General features: G+C 35.2%; 1 pseudogene; it reads right to left on the bottom strand.

The window, feature by feature from the left end:
- Positions 1-647: 647 nt before the first annotated feature.
- On the bottom strand, positions 648-22,212 carry LOC116121037 (annotated as a pseudogene).
- Between the last annotated feature and the right edge of the window lie 2,608 nt (positions 22,213-24,820).

Genomic DNA, 24,820 nt, shown 5'->3' with positions numbered 1-24,820 from the left:
CCTAACCGGGTCGCTAAAAGGGTCGGGTTTCTAATCACTGATGGATGGATATGAACATGAAGGGTCAAAGCTGGAGGCAAAGAGTAAGAACTTGAAATTGGCAAGCCAAGCAATAAAAAGCGTAGTGATGCCACCAAGATGAGCTTGAAATTGCTAGAACAAAAATGAGTCATTTTGCATCTCTAGGAACCATTTCACAAACCAATAATCACAATCACAATCACCTCTTCAAAAATAAAAAAATAAAAAAAAAAAAGAAAAAGAAAAAGAAAAAAGATTTGGGAAAACAGGTGACCTGCGGGTCCATCGTACCCGCTGGATTAGGTATAGGTTTTACATTTCCTTACCTGTCTCCATTTTCAACCGGTTTGACCCATACTTGCCCGTTTGCCAAGTAAGTAATGATTCTGTTCAATATAATAAAAAATATTTTTTTTTTTGAAATTATTATATAATGAATATCCATAAAAAAATTTCATCTAAATAAGTTTTCATATATAAAATGTTCTACATGTGCCCCCAAACAATGTTTCCTTTATTAAAATAAGATTCTGCGTGGTTTAGTTTCCACTTGTCATAAATATACATGAACATGCTATATCACGCAAATGACCAAGAGGCCTAGCTGATAGATGCCATTAATATTTCTACTTGGCATGCTTCTTGCAGAAGGATTTCACCCTCTCTAATCAATCTTGCAGATACTTTGGATCAGTGGCAAAACTTATAGGAAGCCAATTCTTCAGTCCCACAATACACCCTGTAAAAAATATTAAATTGAAAATTAGAATTTGACGCCTTAATAGTTCATGGAAGCATTTTCTTCTATTTATTTCTCACCTGGTAGACCAATGACTGATTCCTCTTTGGCTAGCTTGACACAGAAGTCTATATCATCGTCAATGTCTTCTAGCAGAGAGACGTCCAACTTCACCTGCAAAATTAATCAAACCTTCGTTTAACATTAAGCTTGCCATCAATTAATTAATTTAGCAAGAAATATATTAGATGTAAAGTTGCACTAAATTTTTTGTCATCCTTACCATTACAAACAGAGACGCTTCTGGTTTTATTGGGCAAGTGATGCCAGGAATCTCCTTTATTTTATCACAAAGAATTTCTATAGTTTCCCTGAGTAGATTAGTACTTCTCCAGAACATTTCGTCACAAGTTTTCTCAAGGTCAAGGATTTTCGGAAGCGCTCCCTATTACATACACAAGGTATCAAAGTGATCATATTATTTGAGAGAAAGAAAGAGTATCTAATTAAAAGGAAAACAATTTTTACCTGGATAAATGTTAAGGGTTTGAGGAGATTTTCAGGCAAGAGTTTATACACTCAACAATCTGAAAGGAGAAAAAAAATTAATGTATAAATTATTATACAGTACCATCAATATTTATGCATAAATAGATGCAAGGAGGTAATCACACTATAATATATGAGTTCAATTGAACCCAGTAAAATTTTGAAAAAAAATAAAAAAGGTTTTATATTTTATAGTATTTACAATTTTGACCACATTTAAATTTAGATTAATTCCACTCAAACTTTGGAAAAAAAAAAAAAAACAAAAGCTTTATATTTTATAGTATTAATAATTTTGATCCCACAAAATTTTATTATAAATTTATCAAATTAAATGTTTTTAACCTACTCACTAAAAATTTCGGCTAAGTCCTGGATAGATGTATACATAGTTAAATGCTTTAATTGTGGAATGACAATTTAGAACGAAACAGAAGCACGTTCAATAGTTATTGTAACTTTGTGGAACGGTTTGGCACGTAATTCTTACTTGATATCATTCAAGTCTAGTGTGTTGATGCTCGTTTTTACACCAACGAATCTTTTACGTGTATAATATCAATTAACTGTTGGATGCATGTGAAAATAGAATATCTGAAAAGTAAAATAGCTGTAGAGGGAGTTTTTTAAGTGGTTCGGACGCTGAGATAGCAAGTCCTACGTCCACTGATTTGTATTGATATTAGTGGGTGTCAGGTCGCGGTCGCGAGCTGACTTACAACAGACGAAAAGGTCAAAGCAAAGTTTACAGGAGAGAGAGATTCCCGTTTGTTCTTTTTTGTATGTAAAATGGCCGAATCCCCTTAATGAAGGGGTCTCCCCTATTTTATACTGAATCGAAGCGCATAATCATTGCTAAATCCGTGGTTTGGTGTGATTGTCAGTGTATAATCCGGCTTTATGTCCCATTTCCCTTTTTCCAAGCTGACATCGCACGACTTGTGGCAGGAGAATGGACGCGTGTGGGCTCCACATCACTTGGCAGGTCTGACGTGTGCGTGCTGCTCTGACGGGAGCAGGTCGCCCTTCACGTGACTCTTCCTATGTCAGCCCTTTATTTCCTTAGGCATAACATAGTGGATGCCCGCATCTTTTAAAATTCATTGTTATATGATGTTCATAAAAATTAGAAGACAAAATTTTACCAATTTTAATATGAGAAAGTTTGACTGATTTTTGTTGTGTTTATCAGTAGAAATCATCGTCATTTTAAAGTCTATATTTTTTTTAGAGATGAGGACTATAACATGAGAGACTAAATGTATGTATTATATGTAGAACTCTTGGTGATTAATTAAAATGGAGAGAAAGAGAGAGAACCATTGATTTTTGAAGGGCGCCACTAGGATGGCATGTCACTAGCCAACCGATTCTCCAACCTGGAACAGACCATCTATTTGATATAGAACCAAGAGTGATAACAGGAACAGAAGATCCAAACATTGCCATAGGCACAAATGGATTACTCCCAAAAGTAAAGTGCCCATAGATTTCATCAGCAACCACCAGAATCCCAAGCTGTACTGCTGTCTCCGCCACCTGAAACTCAACAAATTCGACTCTGATGAGCGCCAATGCCAATTAAATATAATTAATAAAGAGCAATTTTATTGATGAAATTTTTTTAGCGAAGTCATCAGCATGCAAGAAAATATATATGTGCACCTTATTTATATGTGTAATTGTTATAATTATGTACTCCAACATTAATTTGAAGAGAGTTTTTATATATAAAAAAACATAATAATTGGCATAACACAGTGGTGGTACAAGGAATTTCTCTGTGGGTGGGTTTAAAAAGTTTCCGAAATAGCACTGAATTATATAATAATTTTTTGTTTGGATGAATCGCCATGATATGAAAAAAAAAATTTATTAACTGAAATAGAATCATACACCTTATTCAGCGGACGTTGTGTGATTATCTTAACATGCACGTAATAGTTTTGAAATACGACAATACCTTCTTCAAATGCTCGTATGAAGATACATTTCCACAAGGATTCCCTGGGTTAATGACCACAATGGCAATAGTGTTCTCATCTGCAAGAGCTTTAACGCCATCAAGGTCCACTTCCCAACCTTTTTCAGGGAGAAGACCATAGTGACGAAATTCAAGATTACTAAATGCGCAACGAGCTTCATAGTTTGCGAAGCCTGGCCTCGGCAGCAGAATGTTGGCTCCAGGACCAGCTAGAACACTCAGTATAATTTCCACTGCCTGCGCACAGCCTGATGTTATATGAACATCATCCGGAGATAGATCCTATGGCAGGTCCCGAGACAGATATTCAGCTACCGCCCTATTCAACAATTAGAAAAATCGATTTTATAAATTAATACAATACAATGATGCATCAAACATATTTCGTATAGTATTTATATATTATTATCCAATATAATACTACGTAGTAAAGCACGGCGCATCAAACATGGTCTAACACGTTGGGGAGAGAGAGTTGGAGATTTAACTAACGTTAGAGAGTGTGGTTATCCATTTTAAGTGCAACAGAATATTTGCCCAATAGTTTAAACATTTTCAATTTGAACACATCAAACACAAGTGCGGAAAATAAAGAACACAGCCATATAAATGGTTCGGCTAAATCTACTTTTAGCCTACATCCATGGGACCTTATCCAGATCGAAGCAATCCACTAAGTCAAAAACACATTACAAGATATAGTTCAAAACTGATCTAAGTTATAGTAAAAAGAACTTCCTGTTCAACTTTACACTTAGCACCACACTCCGAATCCTTAACTTGTAGCAACTCCTTAGACATTCTTTATGCCGGTAACACACCCATGAATAGCTTGTGAACCACAAAGCTTCAACCACTGATGCCATGCACTAGCATCAACCAAGGAACCATGTTTCAAGATCCATCAATAACTTGTTTGATATGGTGAGGTTTTGGCACAAATATGGAAATGAACATTGAACCTTAAAAGAAGAAAAACTCTTAAGAAAATCAAAGTATATTAAAACAAAATATATTAAAAGGTTTAATTCATACACGTAAGAAAGAGGTGTTATATAATGAAGGATTTCTTGCTCAACAATATAGTGTCAGGTTAGCCAACAAGGGACTGACGCATGTTTGTCCAAATAAGGAAAGTTTTCCTTTTTTTGGTTTGGACCACAAAGCAAATCGGGAAAAGTACTTTATTCCCTAGGACCATTTAAGGATGTTATGACACATGTAAAAAGGTCATAAAAAGTGAGAGACAAAGATAAACAATGTCTTTTTCACTTTATCAAACATGCAACTTGTGCTGGGTTGCAAATATTTGAATTGAGAGTGAAAGTACAAACTGTTGTGCACACACACTATAAACGAAACAAGCCAAGACTCAAGTCTGGCAGTTAGTGTGCACGTAGAACATATTTGCACACATACAATTCATAAGTTTGACAAATATGAGTTTTCCACATTCTCCCCTTGTCAAACTTATGAACAAAGAACACAAAAGGATTAAGTGCAAACCCGATTTAATCAACCAATTAAACCTTGAAGATACTTGAAGAAAAATAGAAAAAAAAAAACAAGGAAAAAAAAAAAAAAAAAGACAGAACACAAAGAGTAGCTGAAGCTCTCAAAACTAAAAAAATGGAATCTGTTTCTTTATGAAAGTTAGTTACAAGGAATCGGTACAACTGTTATTATAAAACAGTACAAAACGCACCGTATTTGGAAAACATTTCCAATTCTTACAAATACACCCTTACTCTATTATACTCAATATTTTCCCTTAAGCTAAAGTCTCTCAGTACCTGGAAAAACATTTCCAATTATTACAATACACTCTCACTCTATTATACTAAATATTCCCCTTTAAGCTAAAATCTCTCATTACCTTAGTATTGTCTATCAACTTCTTTATACTACTATGCTTTCTTAAGCAGAACATGAAAGTTCATTCAACTAGCTTAAGCTGTTGCATCTGCAGGACTTCACACCAAACATCAGGTACATTTTCTACACAGACACTGCTGCCCCCTAACAGTACCATAATTGATACCAACTAATTTTGCACAATTTTCAATTACTAAATTTGCATAATGCACTTTTGCACTAATGTATACAAAACCAGATAACACTTCCAGACATTGTAAAGTTTTGCATAATCTACTATTGCACTACTGTATACAAAACTAGGTAACACTTCTAGATATTTTAGAATTCTGCATAATTCACTATTGCACTACTGCATACTACCATGTTCTAGATAGTATAAAAAAATTCTGCTATGCATAAAATACTACTGCACTACTGCATACAAATCAAGTAACACACTGACCATTGACATCATACTGACATCATTTACTTCTATACAATTACTAGTTGGCAGTTCTAATGCAACATTCAGTTTTTCCTTTAACATATCGAATCTAGCAGTAGGCAAAACGTTGGTGAGCAAGTCTGCTATTTGATATTTAGATGCTATGTATTGTACATATAGGACCTTTTTAGTAACCGATTCCCTGACAAAATGCACATTAATTTTGATGTGTTTTGTCTTGGCATGGAAGATAGGATTGGAAGATAGAGCTCCTACGCTCATATTGTCACACCAAATAATTGGAACATTATTGATGTGACTTCCCAACTCAGTAGTAGCTTGGCTGAGAGATCTATACTCAGCTTTTGTGGATGACAAGGATACAACCTTCTATTTTTGAGAAGACCATTGCACCAAATTACCACTATGAAACACAGCATAGCCGCTGGTAGACTTCCTATCTGTTACATCTCTAGCCCAATCGGCATCCGCAAAGGCTTCTAAGGTGAGAGATCTTTGCTTGTTAAAGACCAAGCCATGTTGAAGGGTGCCATTCACATATCTAAGAACCCGTTTACAAGCTGTCCAGTGTGCTTCAGTAGGCTGCTACTAGAATTGGCTAAGTTTGTTAACTGCAAAAGCCAAATCAAGTCTGGACAAGGTTAAATATTGTAAACCACTTATACTACTTCTGTACAAAGTAGGCTGATCAAAGATTTTACTCTCTTCTTTTCCAAGCTTCAAACTAGTAGCCATATGAGTGGTACACGATTTTGATTCTGCCATACCTACTTTGATAAGTAAATCTTGAGCATACTTGGTCTGTGTAAGTAGTAAACCAATATCATTGCGCTGAACTTCAAAACCAAGAAAGTATTGTACTTCACCAAGATTCTTAAGCGAAAATCTACTATATGAATTAGCTACTAACCGAGATATAAGCAAATATCATTACCTTTAACAAGAATATCACCTATATAAACTAGGAAATACATCACCTTAGAGTCATTTTTATAATAGAATAAGCTCACGTCAGATACAGAATTTTCAAAACCCCATTCTAGTAAAGCAGACTTTAGCTTATCAAACCAAGCTCGAGGAGCTTGCTTGAACCCATACCAACAAACCTGTTGTGAACTCTTCTTAGGAGAGGCATCATAATAACCTTCAGGAGGAACCATAAACACAGTCTCTGTTAATTCTCCGTTTAAGAATGCATTGTTTAAATCCAACTGTTGAACTTTCCAATTGTGATGAATAGCCAAGGACACATTATTCGAATGGTAGCTGCTTTGATCATGGGTGAGAAAGTGTTGAAGCAATCTAGGCCAGGAGTTTGCTAGAAGCCTTTGGCCACCAGTCTGGCTTTGTATTTTTGAAGAGAGCCATCTGAGTTCAGTTTTGTTTTAAAAACCCATTTGCTTCTAACAACATTCATCCCGTCTTCATAGGGAACAAGATCCCATGTGTTGTTCTTCAACAAAGCTTAGTATTCAAAAACCATAGCTTGCTTCCGTTCAGGACTAAGTAATGCTTCAGAGTTTTTGTTTATGAAAGAATAGAATTGGTTGTCAAATAGGCTCTTGGACGAAGGGAACCAGTTTTAGATCGGGTGATCATAGGATGAGTGTTGAGAGTTGAATTATGGGAAGTTGAATTAGGAGAACACGGAACTAAGGCTTCCAACTGAATTCTTGGAAGGTCTTGAGCTTGAGAAGATGCTGAATGAGAATAACTAGACATAAGATCTGTGCTTTGATTACACTAAGATTCTGTAGAGGTTATAGGTACTGGAGTGGTACCAGAGGTCTCCTGAAGTGATATAGGTGATGATTCCGATTGAATAGTGGTCACAGAGATTGGAGTATCCACTAAGGACTGTTGTAAATGAGCAGTGGTAGTAGTGGTAGATATCTTTGGTTGACCATGAGATAAAGGTGGTGCGTGATCAGAAACTTGATTAGTAAGAAATGGACTAGCACCTGAATTTGAAACAGAGTAAGGATTTGAAATAGGCTGCGGAAGTATCCAAGGAGATGTAGGTGAGTGGATATATGTTTCACTAGAAGAAGCTGAATCCTTTGAAGATGTAGAGTGATTAAAACCAGATTTAAATTGAAAATCGATCTCATGAAATTTCACTTGCTTAACAACATATATTCTCCCAATAGAAGCAAGACACGGGTAGCCTTTATGAGAGAGACTATACCCTAAAAAGGCAAATTTCTCTGTATGGTAAGAGAGTTTGTGCTCATTATAGGGGTGAAGATAAGGGTAGCAACTACATCCAAAAATTTTCAGGTTAGTGTAGCTAGGTTCTTGATGAAACAAAGTGAAGTAAGGAGACACAAAATCAAGAGTTGAGTGAGGTAATCTGTTCAACAAATATGTGGTTGTGCTAAAGGCTACCATTTTGTTGATGTAAATGAGAACACAAATGCCTGAACATAATACCATATTTCTGTAAATAACAAGTAAAATTTCTATACTCTCCTCCCCAATCAATTTGCAAGCACTTTATTTTAGAGTCCAATTGTCTTTCTACAAAACAATGGAATTTTACAAAAGCAGCATGGGCCTAAGATTTAAGTTTCAAAAGGTATATCCAAGTGAACCTGCTAAAATCATCAACAAATATGATATGGTATTTATATCCCTCACAAGAGTTTGTAGGAGCTGGACCCCAAAGGTCCGAATGTATTATTTCTAAAGGAGCTTCAGCTTTAGATTCTGATATAGGAAAATGACATTGTTGCAACTTCCCATACTGACATGCTTCACAAAAGAAGTGTTTATTGCTGGACAAAGACTGCTTTACATTTAACTTGTTCAAAACAACATGAAGTGTTCTACTATTAGGGTGGCCTAATCTTGCATGCCACAAGAAGAGCAAATATGGGTTTGCATTATTATTAAGACATTTATTTGAGGCTGATATAGTAGTAGGAAATGCAGTAACTACTTTTGTGTTTAAAGGAAGATTAACCGTAAAAGACACCATTGAGGCAAAAGGTAATCTTGCAGCAGCGGGAGCAGCAGAGCAAGAGATAGATTTCACACTTGGATTAAGAGCCTTTGTCAACTCAAGCTGGTATAAGCCATCCTTCAATGTGCCTTGAAGCAACACATCTTTACTATTTTTGTCCTCTACCAAGCAATGGTCAGAGTGAAATTCAACAATCACATTATTATCCTTAGTGATTTGTGATATACTCAACAAGTTTTTTGGAATTTTTTGAACACAAAGAATATCCCTAAGATGAATTAATCTGTTAGCATCAAAGGAAGATACCATTAGCATACCTGTATGAGTAATGGGAATAGACTCCCATTACCAACTTGCACCTTAGAGCCTCTTGGATAGGCAGATTTTAGAGCCAGATTTGAGGCATCAACCACCATGTGATTGGAGGCACCAGAGTCCAATACCATAACTGATCTTGAACAGTATGTAGAGTGGCTACTGCCTGATATGAAGATCCAGGTTGTAGTGATGTATCACTAGCAAAATTAGAGGAATTCTACCTCTGTCTTTCACCATGTTATTGCTGAATTGTGACATTTTAGCAGGGAAACTCTAAGCATGAGCATGAAAAAAAGGTACAAAATTCGACCCTGGATAAGCATTGTTTCCAATCACAACTTGTCCTTGATAACCATTACTTATAGGAGCACCACTATTCTCTGAGAAATGGGATAGTACTGGAGCAGAAACACTAGCAGGAAGATGATGCTGAGTACCAAACTTTGAAGATGAGTTGAAAGAGTGTGGTACAATAGGTGTTGCTCTATTAACTGTATTTAGAAGTTGTGATGTAGCAAGATCAAGAGAACCATGTTGTTTGGAGGCCAACAGAACATATGCTAAATGCTCATGAAAATTGGTCAAAGAATTACTTTGGCGTTCCAATCTCATTTCATGCTTATGAAGCATAAAAGCTTTTTGAATGCTTGTTGTACTACTATTATAGGTCAAACTAGCAATGACAGTGTCATATTCAGGGCTAAGACCGTCTAAAATATGCAAGAGTAACTCTTCTTCTCCAAGATCACCATTGGCAACTAATTCATTCCCTATCTCCTTCATTTTGAGAACATATTCATTTACACTTAAATGATTCTTTTTAGTATTTTGTAAGATATTCCATAGATGTAACGTTTTAGCTTCGGAAAAAGACCGAAAGTGTAACTCTAAAGTGTTCCAGATTTCATATAAACTCACACATTTGGCTACATGTTTGAACATTGATTCAGATATTGAAGAAAACAGCCAACTAACGAAAGATTGATCTAGTCTTTTCCAATTAAAGTACTTAGGGTTTGGTTTCTTTACTACTTCCTCTGAATCTACAGATTTCTCAACAAGAAACATAGGTGGATATATACTCTCACCAGTGATGAAGCCATCAAGACCATGAGATGCAAGAGCAAGAAAGATATGTGATCTCCAGTAACCATAATTCTTCTCCACAAGATAGACTGAAAGTGTAGGATGAGCAACCAGACTATTTGTGCTTGCATTACTAGTTTGCTCACCTTTTGATTTTGATGCAGGTTTGGAAAACTCAGGATTGATTTGAGCCATTTGACATGTGTCTATAGCTTTGATACCATGAAGATTCTTGAAGAAAAACAGAAAAGAAAAGAAAAGAAAAAAAAAAAAAAACAGAGAGAACACAAGAGAGTAGCTGAAGCTCTCAAAACTGAAAAATGGAATCTGTTTCTTTATGAAAGTTAGTTACAAAGAATCAGCACAGCTATTATTATATAATAGTTCAAAACGCGTCGTATTTGGAAAACATTTCCAATTCTTACAAATACACCCTTACTCTATTATACTCAATATTCCCCCTTAAGCTAAAGTCTCTCATTACTTGGAAAAACATTTCCAATTCTTACAAATACACTCTCACTCTATTATACTTAATAAACCTGTAGGCTTGCAAAAAAAAAAAAAAAAACATGCAAACAAAAATAACCAACAAAATAACACAAATGTGAACTCAAGGTTAGCACATAAAACAAATAAAACATCAATGTAAGATAACTAAAGAGTTTTGTAGAAACAAAACAAAAACAATAGCAAACAATATAACAAACTCCCCCATGGAGAGATAACAATTCAAAGTTTAGCAAAAAATTAAAAATACTAAAATCACTCCGCTATGCTTCTTACTCCCCCTTTTTGTTCATAATCTTGAGGATTTTCGAGAGGGTAGGGAAGAGCAACCAACTTTCCTCTTGGTTATATGCTTTAGAGGGTAATGATGGTGACATGAGAGTCTTCCACTTGAACTTCTAGAATAGCAGCAGAGGAGGTGTCAGTAACTTCATCTTAGACTGGATGAGCATTTTGAGTGAGCACATGGGTATCATCTTGAGCAATTGCATCTTCAGGTACTCTTTCTTCTACATCAGTAGCTTCCTATTCTTCCTGAACAACAACTTTTTCATCTTCTTTATGAGCAGTATCTTTCTCATCTTCATGAGTTGCTTGTTCTTCATCTTGAATCACAATTGCATCAACCTTAGTAGGTACAGCAAGAGCAGGAGCAGGAGAGATAGCAGGAGCAACTGGAGCAGTATGAGGCACCTCATTCTAACCAGCAGGTTCTGTTAGAACAGGGGAAACACCTTTCTTCTTATTCTTTTGCTTTTTCTTCAAATCAGCCTCCAATTTGTCCATCTGAAAGCTAAGGGAAATGTAAATTCCCTTGACATACTGGAAGATAGTCTCCATTGAAGTTTTCAAATTCTGCATTGCAACAAAAAGCTTGGATTGCCAAGTGTTAGTTCGTGTTTGATCAGTTGAGGAAATTGAGGGCAAGTTCCCTATAGGCTGTCTAAAAGAGTTCTTGGTGATAGTCTTTATCTTCAAAATAGGTTCCATTTCATAGAACTTGGGTTTGTAAGTGGAAATGATCTTGTAAATCAATGAAGGAAAACACATAATTTGCAGAGAATGAGTGGATTGCGCTACCACCCTGACACTAGTAAAAATCAATTCAACCAAATCAATCTTTTTCCCTTGAGCAATTCCATAAAGGAGTTGTGCTCGTTCTAGTCGAACAGTTGAATTGTGCATGAAAGGTGACCAATTGGTCAAAGATATCTTAAACAACAATTTGTAAAGTGGTGTGACCACACCAGGTTGCAGATCACTAGTCCTAGGCCATTTGGCAATAGAGCCACCAGTGTTAACCTTGACAATTTTTTCTAAGTCTAAACTCTTCAAGTCAAAGTTCTTTTTGCTCTTCTTCAAACCAAGAGCATCTCTAACAACATACTCCACAAACAGGACCCAATGTCCTCTAACATAGACTCTATCATTGTGCTCATTTGAATTTGGTTCAACATTGTCCAAGCCAAAATTGGCATAAAACTCTTGAACAAGAGTTTGGACAAGGGCAACCAAGCCTGTAATGGTTCCTAGCCATTTTCTTTTCTTCATCATGGCATGGAATTCATTAAAATCTTCTAACCTAACATTGGCTTCGCTGACAATTGTCTTCTTGACAATGTGGCTCTTAAATCTAGTTTCAGCAGTAGGTGAAAAAATGGAGAGATGTTACTAGATGAGGGTTCCTCCACAACAACCTTTCCTTTCTTCTTAGCCAACTCAGTTGGAGTCAGAGGTTTTGAAGGTGCAACTTTTCTAAAAGTTTGCTTGTGTGATCTGAGAGTGGCTATCGGGGTGTTGTTAGAAGTGCTATCAAATGCCGAAGAAGATTTTTCGGTGTCTTCTTTGGTGAAACAGGGGCAAACTCTTCTTGTGGGCACTCCAAATTTTGGTGATCACTAGAAACAGGGGATGAACCAGGGGTAGTTGAATGGTTTTATTCATCCTCTTAACTTCCCTCTTCAGAATCTGAATCACTCGTTGGAGGAGTAGGGTTTTTTGTCGGCATTTGAATATGCAACCTAGCTTTTTTCATTGCCAAAAATCCCTTTCCCAAAGATCCTTCTTTTCTTTTCGGGTTCTCCATTGCTTTCTTTCTTGAATCCATGAGAGAACCAACCAAAAGTCAGAGAGAAAATTTATAAAGAAAAAATCATGAAAATTGAAAAAACTCAGGCGGTGCAAAATGGTTATGGAATGTGAATACTGATGCTCAAATGAATTAGGGCTAACATTTATGGTATGTGTTGATTCTGAAGCCCTAAAAAGAGTCATGCCAAAATTATAACTCTATCCTATGTGAGTGTACATATGCAATCGTATGAGCACATAGCATCCCAAAAGAACATTAGAAATTTTCAAAAGATTGGACTTTATTGAAACAATTTTTAACAACATAAAATTAAAATGATGAAATGCTTCACATAAATTTTTGAAGGTCAAGACAGTCAATCTATACAAATCATCCTAATAAATCAATTTTTCAATCTTAAAAGGCACAAAAACTCATACAGAAGTTGTCAACATAATGCAATTAAGACAACACTTCCTCAATCACACACAAGTGAGATAAATTTCCAAGAGCTTGTTTTAGTGTGTGATAGTGTCCTCAAGGGGGTAAAATGACACATTGGTCAATTTTAAATTTTGCAAGAGAATCTCCCCTTTCCTGCATGCCCTATTATATTTTGTATTTTTCCTTTTCAGCATAGAAAATAAAGATTTTTCTTTTCATTTTGATTAAAGGGTAATAACTTTCACAAACGTAACCAAAATGTAGCTTTCACACTTGCAAGAAGGTAGTCTTCTTAATGGTAAGACTTTCCAAAATATAGGGGTCTCTACAAATTAGAAAATTACTCAATATAACTTTCACACTTTAGGCAAGGTAGCTCTTTCATAATGGTGACAATAATGGACAATCAACTCATGATGAGATAAGGTCATGTTATCAAGAGAGTTTCAGTGGACACAACATACCAGAGTTAGCACACAGATAAGAGAAAATGAATGAGAATTAGAGTGCTAGCACAAATTAAAGAATCTTGATAAACAAAAATAAAAGTAGCATGTTCATGCTTTATTCATTAACATAAATGAAAAACTATTCAAGTTGAAGTAATCCAATGGATTTCCTCAAGAAAACAGAAGTATCATAGTGAAGTGCTTTTGTAAATAAATCAACTAATTGAGATTTTGTGTTCACATGAGCAAGTGCAATGATGTACTGTTCAACTAACTTTCTAATGAAATGATGTCTTATGTCAATGTGCTTAGTCCTAGAATGCTGGACTGGATTCTTAGAGATGTTAATGACACTTGTGTTATCACAAAAAATTGTCACACAATCTTGATCAACACCATAATCATTCAACATTTGTTTTAACCATAAAATTTGAGTACAACAACTCCCTGTGGCAATGTACTTAGCCTTGGCAGTGTATAGGGAGATTGCACTTTGCTTCTTGCTGTACCATGTGACAAGATTGTTTCCAAGATAGAAAGATCCACTCGAAGTGCTCTTTCGATCATCCAAACTTCCTGCCCAATCTGCATCACTATTTTCAACCAAACAACTATTAGAATCAAATGAGTACCAAAGGCCAAAATCACACGTACCTAAAATATATTTTATGATTCTTTTCACCGTATTTAGGTGCAACTCAGATGGATTAGTTTGAAACCTAGCACAAGCACCAACACTAAAGTAACTATTAGGTCGGCTTGTAGTTAAGTAAAGAAGACTTCCTATCATGCTTCGGTACAACTTATTATCTACCTTTTTACCATATTCGTCTTCGTACAACTTAAGGGTAGCACTCATAGGGGTACTAGCATGCTTTGCATTCTCAAGACAAAATCTTTTCAACATGTTTCTAGCATACTTTGATTGGGAAACAAACATGCCATTATTCATTTGTTTAATTTAAAGACCAAGAAACATTCAATTCCCCTACCATACTCATCTCAAACTCTTTTTTTGTTAGGCTAATAAATTCAAGTGCATGTGAATGAGATGTAGAACCAAACACAATATCATCAACATAAATTTTTGCACACATGATTTCATTGTTAGTACGCTTGATAAAGAGGATTTTGTCGGCATTACCTCGTTCATAGTTATGCTCAAGAAGGAAAGTTTTCAACCTTTCATGCTAGGATCGTGGGGCTTGTTTCAAACCATAAAGTGCTTTCTTCAATCTAAATACATGACCAGGTTTGTGAGGGTCTTGAAAGCCAATCGATTGTTCAACATACAATTCTTCGGTGAGCATTCCATTCAAGAAGATGCTTTTAACATCCATTTGGAACAATTTTATCTTGAGGCAGCAAGCAACAGAAAGCAACAAGTGAATTGATTGAAGTCAAGCAACAGGGGCGAAGGTTTCATCAAAGTTGATTCCTTCAACTTGAGTATATCCTTGAGCTACTAGTCATGCTTTATTCTTGACAACATTACCAAACTCATCAGTTTTATATTTGAAAACCCATTTGGTACCTATTATGTTGATTCCCTCTTGTCTTGGTACAAGTTTCCACACATCATTCCTTTCGAATTGTTCTAGTTCTTCTTGCATGGCCTTAATCCAATTTTCATCTTCCAAAGTTTGTTTGGCATTCTTCAGCTCTGCAAGAGAAACATAAAACATAACACAGATGGTTAATTTCATTTTGTCTTCTCCTTCTTGTAACCATTACCTCATTTAGATCTCTAATCATGGTTGAAGGTGGATGAGCTTTTGTACCCAAGTTGGTGGATCTTTTCTTCTTTAATTTCTCCTTTGAATGCTTTCATCAGAAAGATCAACAACCGAGTCTATCCCTTCATTTTGCAAAGATGAATCAGTAGATGATTCTTTGCATGGAGCAGATCTTGTTGCTATAGCATCGAAAGTAGGTGACAACACATTTGACAAAGGTTTAGGTTCAGGAGATTCAGAAGTGTTCACACCATCTTGTGTGGGAACCAAAGGAACAGGTATGTCTTAAATTTCACATTCTTGAGAATATTCTGAAAAATCTTTTGCATCACTAAACACAACATTAATGGATTCTAAGACTTTTTTAAAACATATGTTATAGATCCTGAATGCATGACTATTTGAGGAATAACCAATGAAAACCCCTTCATTACTCCTAGAATCAAACTGACCTAAATTCTCTCTATCATTCAAAATGTAACATTTACATCCAAACACATGAAAGTAAGAGAGTTTAGGTTTTTTACCATTCCACAGCTCATAGGGAGTTTTAACAGTACATTTTCTGAGTAAACTCTGTTGGAAATATGACATGCTGTGTTAATAGCTTCGGCCCAAAATCTTGTGGGTAGCTTTTTGGCATTAAGCATCACCTTAGCCATCTCTTGAAGCACTTTGTTTTTCCTTTCCAAAAAATTATTTTGTTGCGGTGTTTTTAGTGCTTAAAATTCATGGAATATGCCCTGCAATTCATAAACATTAGCTAAATTAGCATTCTCAAATTCCTTTCCATGGCCACTCTTTATCCTCACTATCTTTATAGCTTTTGAACTCTCCTTAACAAGCAACCTTTTAGCCAATTTCTGAAATGCATTAAATGAATCAGATTTCTCACGTGAAAAATCAACCTAATCATACCTTGAAAAACCATCAACACAGACAAACACATACCTCTTACCTCCCAAACTCTCAGTTTGTATAGGACCCATTAGATCCATATGGAGCAATTCCAAAACACATGAGATATTAAGATTAGATAAAGCTTTATAAGATATCTTGGTTTGTTTACCTTGTTGACATGGACCACACACATTACCTTTTGGAAGTTCAAGTTTTCGTAGTCCTTTAACCACTTCCTTTTTTGAAAGTCTCACCAAGTCCTTGAAGTTCATGTGACCAAGTTTCTCATGCCACTAGTTTGTTGAATCTGTTTTAGAACTGAAATACGACACACAGTTAGAAAGCAAGTGTAATACCTTCTTTCTAACTAGTATACATTGGAAAATCTACTATGATAAAAATGCATAAGCATAAAAAATGAAAAGTAATGGACCCAAAAATTTCTTTACTTTACATATATATATATATATATATATAATTCTTTACATAGCAAAAGTATCAGATACACAAGCTCAAAACAGTGGACAATAGTGCCATTTCTCTCCGCTCCTCAACGTCCATTCGACCGCTTCTCACCTATTTCCTGCAAAAACATTTAGAAACAACGAGATAAGCACTAGTTGCTCAGTAAGTAAATCAACTATACTAATCTTCTATCTCCGTTGCTCATATTCTGAATTCTTTCCTTAGTTTACTTTTTTCCTTCTTCTTTATTCTCTCTTTGTTCTTTCTCTTTTCTTTCACTATTTCTAGTTCTCACTGTTCTTTTGTTCTAACTTTCTTTGTTCTTTCTTTCTAGTTCTTTCTATTCTTTCTTTCTTCTAATTTCTCACTATCCATGATAGGAATCATGGTATCGTGCATAGATGAGATGCAAATTTACAAATGCATAGAGATGCATTCTTTATCCTCTTTTCTGTTTCTTATTCTGTTTTCTATATTCTTTCTTTTTCTTTTCTTTCTTTCTTTCTTTTCTTTCTTCTTCTCTTCTTTTCTTGCTTATTCTTTCTTATTCTTTGCCGATCGGACTCGATTGATGCATGGATTCGGAACTCTGGCCATGTGAGTGAGTACAATCCTCATCTACATGCACTCTTACAGGCTGTACAAATTCTTTTTCTTCTTAGGTCACTCGTTAAAAACGACGTGCATGTAGGTATATTCTTTTGGGTACAACCCTCATCCACATGCACTCTTACGGGCTGTATAAATTCTTCTTCTTATTCTTAGGCCGCTCACTGAAGGCGACGTGCATGTGGGAATATTCTTCTTCTTGTCACCCATGGGTTCCCCATCGCAACAACCTTTCTTTTCTTTTCTGTTCTTCAGCACTTTTCTTTCTTTTTTTCTCTTTATTCTTTAAGTTCTCATACATATGCATATGTTTGCATGTAGATGATTCATGCTTAATATTCTTTCTAAATGCAAATATTTAATAGAAGAATGCCATGTAGCATAAGAATAAGTCTTTCTCTATCATCTACAAGCTCATATCAAGATCACCAATAAATACACTCATACATACACTTCTCTTGGACATTTCATCAAACATAATGCATGCATACTCAAATTCTAATTTAGCTATACTTCTACTTTTTTCTCAAGCCACCAATATGTTGGAGAATAGCTCCCTAAATTCAATATAAAACCTGGCCAGGAAAATACACTCCATAACTTTTCTTAAATTCTTTCTCAACTCACCCAATCCTCAATCAATTTCTATCAACACAACCACCACTTCTCATGTTGGAAGTCCAATCATTAATCATCAAATTCATCAACCATACCAACAACCAATCTCAAGCATATGAATTCATATAAGAAAATCTCTACACTTTTATTGCTCAATCAAGGGTTAGGGTTGGATTTACTTACCTTGAACTTGAGTACTTCCACTAGAATCTCTCTTTCTTTGGTAGACTTGTTCTTTCTTTAAAACCCTAAGCATAAAAATTATAAGAATTCAACACTTTTTAAAAATTAATCTCATATCTATTGCAAGAATTCTTACCTTTGGATGCTTAGGACTAAATTTCTACCAAAATCCAGCCAAAAGCCCTCTAATTTTCCTTGGAAATTTGATGAAGAGATTGAGAGAGTTGAGAATGAAAGTGGCATGTGGGGTGTAGAGAATAGTAGGGTTTGTGTGCTTGAACCCTTAATATCTCATATTAATATTCATACTTTACCATTTTCCCCTTACACTTTCTTGAAAATTCCATCTTTGCCCTTTAGTCAATTACAAAAATGCCCTTACCTTCATTGCATTCTCTATAAAATTTCCTTACTTTTCACTCCCCATATTTACAACTAATTAGGGTAGAATGGTCACTTTGCCCCTAAGGAAATTTCTCTAGAATTTTCTCAAGAATTCTAGCCAGCTCTTTGCCCCGGTGAAGCTATTTCTTAATTTGCCTCGGCGAAAACTTCTAGAGCATACGTCGCCGTGGCGAGCTTTCTTCTTTGCTGCGGCAAAGTTTGCAATTCCTAACTTCGCCAATCCTCCACCTTAAAACAAGCAACACTATGGGCAAACAGGCAACACTAAGAATATATAGGCTTATTAAGGGCAAACAAGCATAAAATAAGTTACGTACCTCAATGTGGGCGCCACAGCAAGTAACAATTGTCATTTGACAGTTTTCTCTCAAGTAGAGAAACACCTTTACCATTCAAAATTAGACACTTGTCCTTTGAGAATTGGAACACAAAATCTTTATCACAAATTTGACTAATACTAATCAAATTAGCTTTCAAACCATCAACAAGTAAGACATCTTTCAAAATAGGAAAATCAAGTAGAACAATTGACCCTTTGCCAAGAATGTTAGCTTTCTTTCCATCTCCGTAAGTGACATATCCACTATCAATCGATTCAAGTTCAGTCAAAAGAGATCTATTACCTGTCATATGCCTTGAACAACCACTATCTAAATACCAAAGATCATTTTCAAATGCAAGCAAAGAAGTGTGAGACACAAAACAGTTCACATCAGCCTTAGGTTTCCAAACTCTTTTGGAAGAAAAACCATTGTTAGCATTATGATTTACATGAAAAACGATTGTTAGCATTATGATTTACACTAGCAACAAAACTATGGTTTTTAAAAACTTTCTTCAAATACACAATGAACCTGAAGCATTTGGGTCTGATGTGACTTTTCTGTTACAAAAATGACAAATGGGAATGAATTTTGATACCTTCATTACTTGTCTCACAGTAATTCCTTTAGCAAGAGTTTCGATGGCTTTCACAAACGTGCTTGCACCAGCTTTTGATGTGCTAGCACCAAGACTGAAGCCTAAACCATATCGATCTCCAAAGGATTTCCCTTGACCAAGCACTTTATCAAGCTTAAGAGAACCTGCATTCAACTTATCAATGATGGCCTTAGCCTCAGTTAGTTCAGCAGTAAGAACAACAATTTTTTCGGACAAGACTTTCTTTTGCTTCAACAAAGAAGCATTCTCGATACCAAGAGATTGCAACTTTTTCATAGCTTTTAGCCATTGGTCATACATTTTATCATATGTCGCTTGTTGCTCAGCATAGATATCATCAATGTCATTCGAAACCTCACTCTTACCGTCTTCTTGGTTCATAGTGAAGGCTAAAACATTCTCATCATCACCCGAATCATCATCATCACTCTCACATGCTCAATCTCACTCAAAGTGTTAGCCATGGCTTTACCTTTTTTTTTTTTTAGTGTGTTAGCACACTCAGATTGTATGTGATTGAAGCCTTCACATTCAAAACACTTGAAACCTTTATTTTTCTTTTCTTTATCTTTTGAAAATTTCTTTGTAAAGGTATTAGGGGTTTGATGGTCATAAGACTTTTTCATAAACGGTTTTCGGCCATAACCACTATTATGAGGCTTTTTCATGTTTTTCTTAAGAAACTTAACAAAATTCTTTGTAAGTTAAGCACAATTTTCATCATCCAATGAACTTAAATCACAATCATCAAAAGGCTCAGAATCAACCTCATGTTTGAGAGCCAAACCTTTTCCCAACATTGTAGATTCAGCTCACAGGTTTGGAGAGAGCCAATGAGTTCATCAATGTCCATAGCATCCCCATTTTGGCATTCTTCAATGGTGGTCACCTTTGACATAAATCTTCAAGGTAGAGAGTAAAGAACTTTCCTAACAAGTGTAGCATTAGAATATGTTCTTTCCAAGCAAAATACTCATTAGAAATATCACAAACTCTACCATAAAAGTCAATAATAGTCTCATCATCATTCATGTTAAGATTTTGAAAATCAGTGACAAGTCTTCTAAGTCTGTTTCTTTTAACGGTACTAGTTCCCTCATTCCTGACTTGAAGCCTATCCCAAGCATCTTTAGAAAGCTCACAATTAGCTATGACTTTCATTTGGTTCACATTAATAGCATTAAAAAGAGCATGAAGGGCTTTAGAGTTATAATTTGCCAAAGTTATCTCATCAGCAATCCAACTAGCAATAGGTTTTGGTTTAGACACTTTATTTTCAACAATAATTAGGGGTTATCCAACCATTCACAACCGTGGACCAGACTCTTTTATCTATAACTTAAGAAAAACACACATTTGAGGTCTCCATGTGTAATAGTTAGGTCCTTCTAATGGAGGTGGTCTATGAGTAGATCCACATTTAATGCAGAAACTCATGACAAAAAACAATCAGACATATGATAATACAACAAAGGACAATGCTCACACAAACATGCAGCAAATCTAAAATGAGAACGCGACATAGATCAGGTTTCGTCCAACAGTTAGACACTGAGATGCACATGAAAAGAAGCAAAATTAGGTAAGGATCAACTAAAGTAACTTATCAGGACAAGCTCTGATACCCTTGTCTGGGAGAGAGAGTTGGAGATTTAACTCACGTTAGAAAGCGTGGTTGCCCATTTTAAGTGCAGCGGAATATTTACCAAGTAGTTTAAATATTTCCAATTTGAACACATCAAACACAAGTGCGGAAAATAAAGAACACAACCATATACATGGTTCAGCTAAATCCACTTTTAGCCTACATCTATGGGACTTTGTCCAGATTGAAGAAATCCACTAAGTTAAAAACACATTACAAGATATAGTTCAAAGCTAATCTAAGTTACTGTTAAAAGAACTCCTTGTTCAACTTTACACTTAGTACCACACTTTGAATCCTTAACATGTAGCAACTCCTTGGACATTTTTCATGCTGGGAGCACACCCATGAACAACTTGTGAACCTCCAAGCTTCAACCACCGACACTATACACCAGCATCAACTAAAGAACCACATTCCAAGATCCATCAATAACATGTTTGATATGGTGAGGTCTTGACACAAATATGGAAATGAACCTTGAACCTTAAAACAAGAAATACTCTAAGAAAATCAGAGTATATTAAAAAAAATATATATTAAAAGGTTCTAATTCATACATGCAAGAAAGAGGTGTTATATAATAAAGGATTTTTTGCTCAACAATATAGTGCCAAGTCAGCCAACAAAGGGCTGATGCATGTTTGTCCAAATAAGAAAAGTTTTCCTTCTTTTGGTTTGGACTACAAAGCAAATCGGGAAAAATACTTTATTGCCTAGGACCACTTAAGGATGTTATGACAAATGTAAAAATGTCTTAAAAAGTGAGAGACAAAGATAAACAATATCTTTTTCACTTTATTAGACATGCAACTCGTGCTGGGTTGCAAATATTTGAATCGAGAGTGAAAGCATAAACTGTTGTGCGCACACACTCTAAACGAAACAAGCCAAGACTCAAGTCTGGCAGTTAGTGTGTACGCAGAACATATGTGCACACATACAATTCATAAGTTTGACAAATATGTGTTTTCCACATAACAGTTTTGAAGCTACCTTCTAGTAAGAAGAATGCTAGTGAATGGGACATAACAATTATAGTTAGCAGAACGAAGAGCGCTAATTTCAGCTTCATTAGCGGCATGACTGGTGCGAAAGCAAGGAAAGGCAGCATGGTCACCTTAGCTAAGTTTAATGATTGGCCTATTATCTTCTTCATTGACATGCTATACACAGCCTTTGGCGGTGACACTACTTGCATCTGTAGATAAGTTCACTTTGGATTCCCATTTCTTCGTCATTTTCTCCATTTGTTTCAAGTGAATGCAGTGCTTCCTTCTCTGCGTTAGCATGTTTAAATAAAGGTTTGTTGCTTCGCTTATGAGCTTACCTGTCTTTCCTCGTCATTTCATCCTGGTGTGAATGTATAATTCTTTAATGGAGGACGGCTGAAAAATCAATTAACTACGTACTAAAGTTAGTGATACAAGAAATTGAAGTAATGAAAAAATATTTATTTAATATTATTAATTTTGAAATTTACATTTTATTTTTTATTTTGGAAAGGAAGATATATCAAGATATATAGCATTCAGATGAAAATTTGAACTTAATTTATTGGAGTGAAAACAAAAACAAAGTTGTTGTAATTAATATAAAGAAAGAGAGGAAGAGATGTGTGGAACAAGTAAAGAATCTCTCTTTTCTTTCCATGAATTGTGGGCAATTTATGGAAGCATATGTTGCCACTTAATTGTTAGCCATGAAACTAACTGCTTGAACAAATTTTGTATGTTGGCAAACAACAGATGATGAAGGAGTGAAACCTATGTTGTCGTTGATTTCTTTGATAAATTCATTGATATATGGCTAAATTTTGTTTATAATTGCTCATTATTTGTTAATTTTCTCACTGCTTAACAAATTTTGTACATTGTTAAACATTAAATTAGCAATTTCAGGATCTTATTAATCATTTTCGGTATAATTGCAAAATATATATAGATTAGGTGATTTTCAATCAAATAAACTTATTCAACCTAGCAAAATGAATTTTGTCGGAACTTAAGTTAAATTTTACTCTTGGTTTTCAAATTGTCCATAGCTCCTTGAAATAATTTCTTCCTCCTTATTAATTTCAATTTGATTTTATATTTAAAATATTGATCTAAATAAGGATAGAGTATAGTTTAAAAAGAAAAATTGATTTGTTAGTACTTGGATTAAAGAGAACCCGTATGTGCTCTCTAAGGGAACCCTACTCCAGCTGCATGTGTAAGAATTTTCTACAATAATAAAGTGAAAATTTTGGGATGTTTTGCACAACCACTTAGAGATCAAATATCCTTTTATGCAGAACTTTTTGCCATTATTACTGTAGTAGAGATAGCTTGTTCAAAGGGTTGGAGGTTGCTATAGTTAGAAAGTGATTCTACATAGCTGCCCTTGTGTGTCTCACTTTGGCTTCATTTCTTCCTTTTTGGCATTTGCCTAACATATGGTTGAATTGTTTGCACTGTATTAGTAAGATCATGTTTCATCACTCCCACATTAACAAAGAAGGAAATGAGGTAGCCAATACAATAGCTAACATGGGCCTTCCATGCCAATCATTCTATTGGTGGAACTAAGCTCCCTCCGAAATTAGAAGAACTATTCAGCATCTAACTTGGAACCTTACTCATTATAGGTTTAATTAATTTTATTTGCTTTCTTAGTTTGTACTCTTAAGACTGTGCATGTATCTCATTTGATTTATCTGTGTTGATTTCTTTGTATTAGAATTTTTTTTTTTTTAAGGGGTTAGGTTCATTTTGTCCCTCATGTCTAAGTGTTTTTTCCTCTTTTCAATAAAAAACTCCCTCATTACGTCGAGTTTCTTGGAAAAAATAAATTGATTTGTTCTTTCCTTTTCTTTTTTTGCAATAATTTAAGGATAAATTTTAACCTATAATTAGTTGCTCAAAGATATCTTATTAGATTATTCAATCCCAAATTTAGTATACTGCCAACTAAAGGCAAGTTTGGCCACACATAAAGATAACATGGTTAAAGCTTGCTTGTTAAATTAATTTATGATCGGCTGGTAGATGCATTCACATGCTTAATTAATCATATAAGATTTATATATTTTTGGTTAAACCTCTGTATTGATTTGTTGAAGCGAAGCTTAAATGGTGCTGTTGGATACTAATCCAAACACTACCATTTCAAGCCAATTCAAGAGTCAATTCTGGCCATTGCTTCCCAATCTGATGGTCTTTATCAACCAAACAAGTCAACCTATTTAAGCAACAAAAATTGGGCTGATTTTAGTTCTTCTTCGATTCTTCGCAATAGAGCTTCTGCTAGGGTTATACAAATCAGCTAAAATTCTTGTAATCTTTTGCAATTTGTGTATTCGTGTGTTGGGGGGTTTTGTTGTCCTTCAATGGTTAAGAAACAGGTTATATTTCTCATAAGAAATGGATTACAATTAGGATTTGAGGGAGTTAGCAGAGTGTGTGATTATTGTGTAATTTGGAGAAGTTGTACATCTTGAATCTCTTGATCTTTAGTGTAGTGAGCCCCAAGTTTTCTGGAGCTCAATGTGGATGTAGTCTATCCAACGTTGGATAGGTGAACCACGGTAAAATTTGGTGTGTGTTGTTCGTGCCCTTTTTTCGTTCTTGATTCTTGATCTGTGGTTGTGTGGTTTATTTTGTTGGTTTAGAAAGTTGATAATATCAGGTTTAACATAATAGTGGTATCAAAGCCCGTGTTTGGGGGTTTGTCAATCTTAGGGTTTTTATTCTTCAAATCCGGGGTTGTCAATTTTTTGGGGGTTTCTTATTAATTAGCCTCGAGGTAGTCTAGGGACAGCAAATCCTCAAATTAGCGTTATCAATTTCTTAGATATAGAAATCAATCTTGATTTCT

Source organism: Pistacia vera, unplaced genomic scaffold, assembly GCF_008641045.1.
Source record: "Pistacia vera cultivar Batoury unplaced genomic scaffold, PisVer_v2 Contig956, whole genome shotgun sequence".
NCBI lineage: Eukaryota > Viridiplantae > Streptophyta > Magnoliopsida > Sapindales > Anacardiaceae > Pistacia > Pistacia vera.
This window is presented reverse-complemented; position numbering and strand designations above follow the sequence as displayed.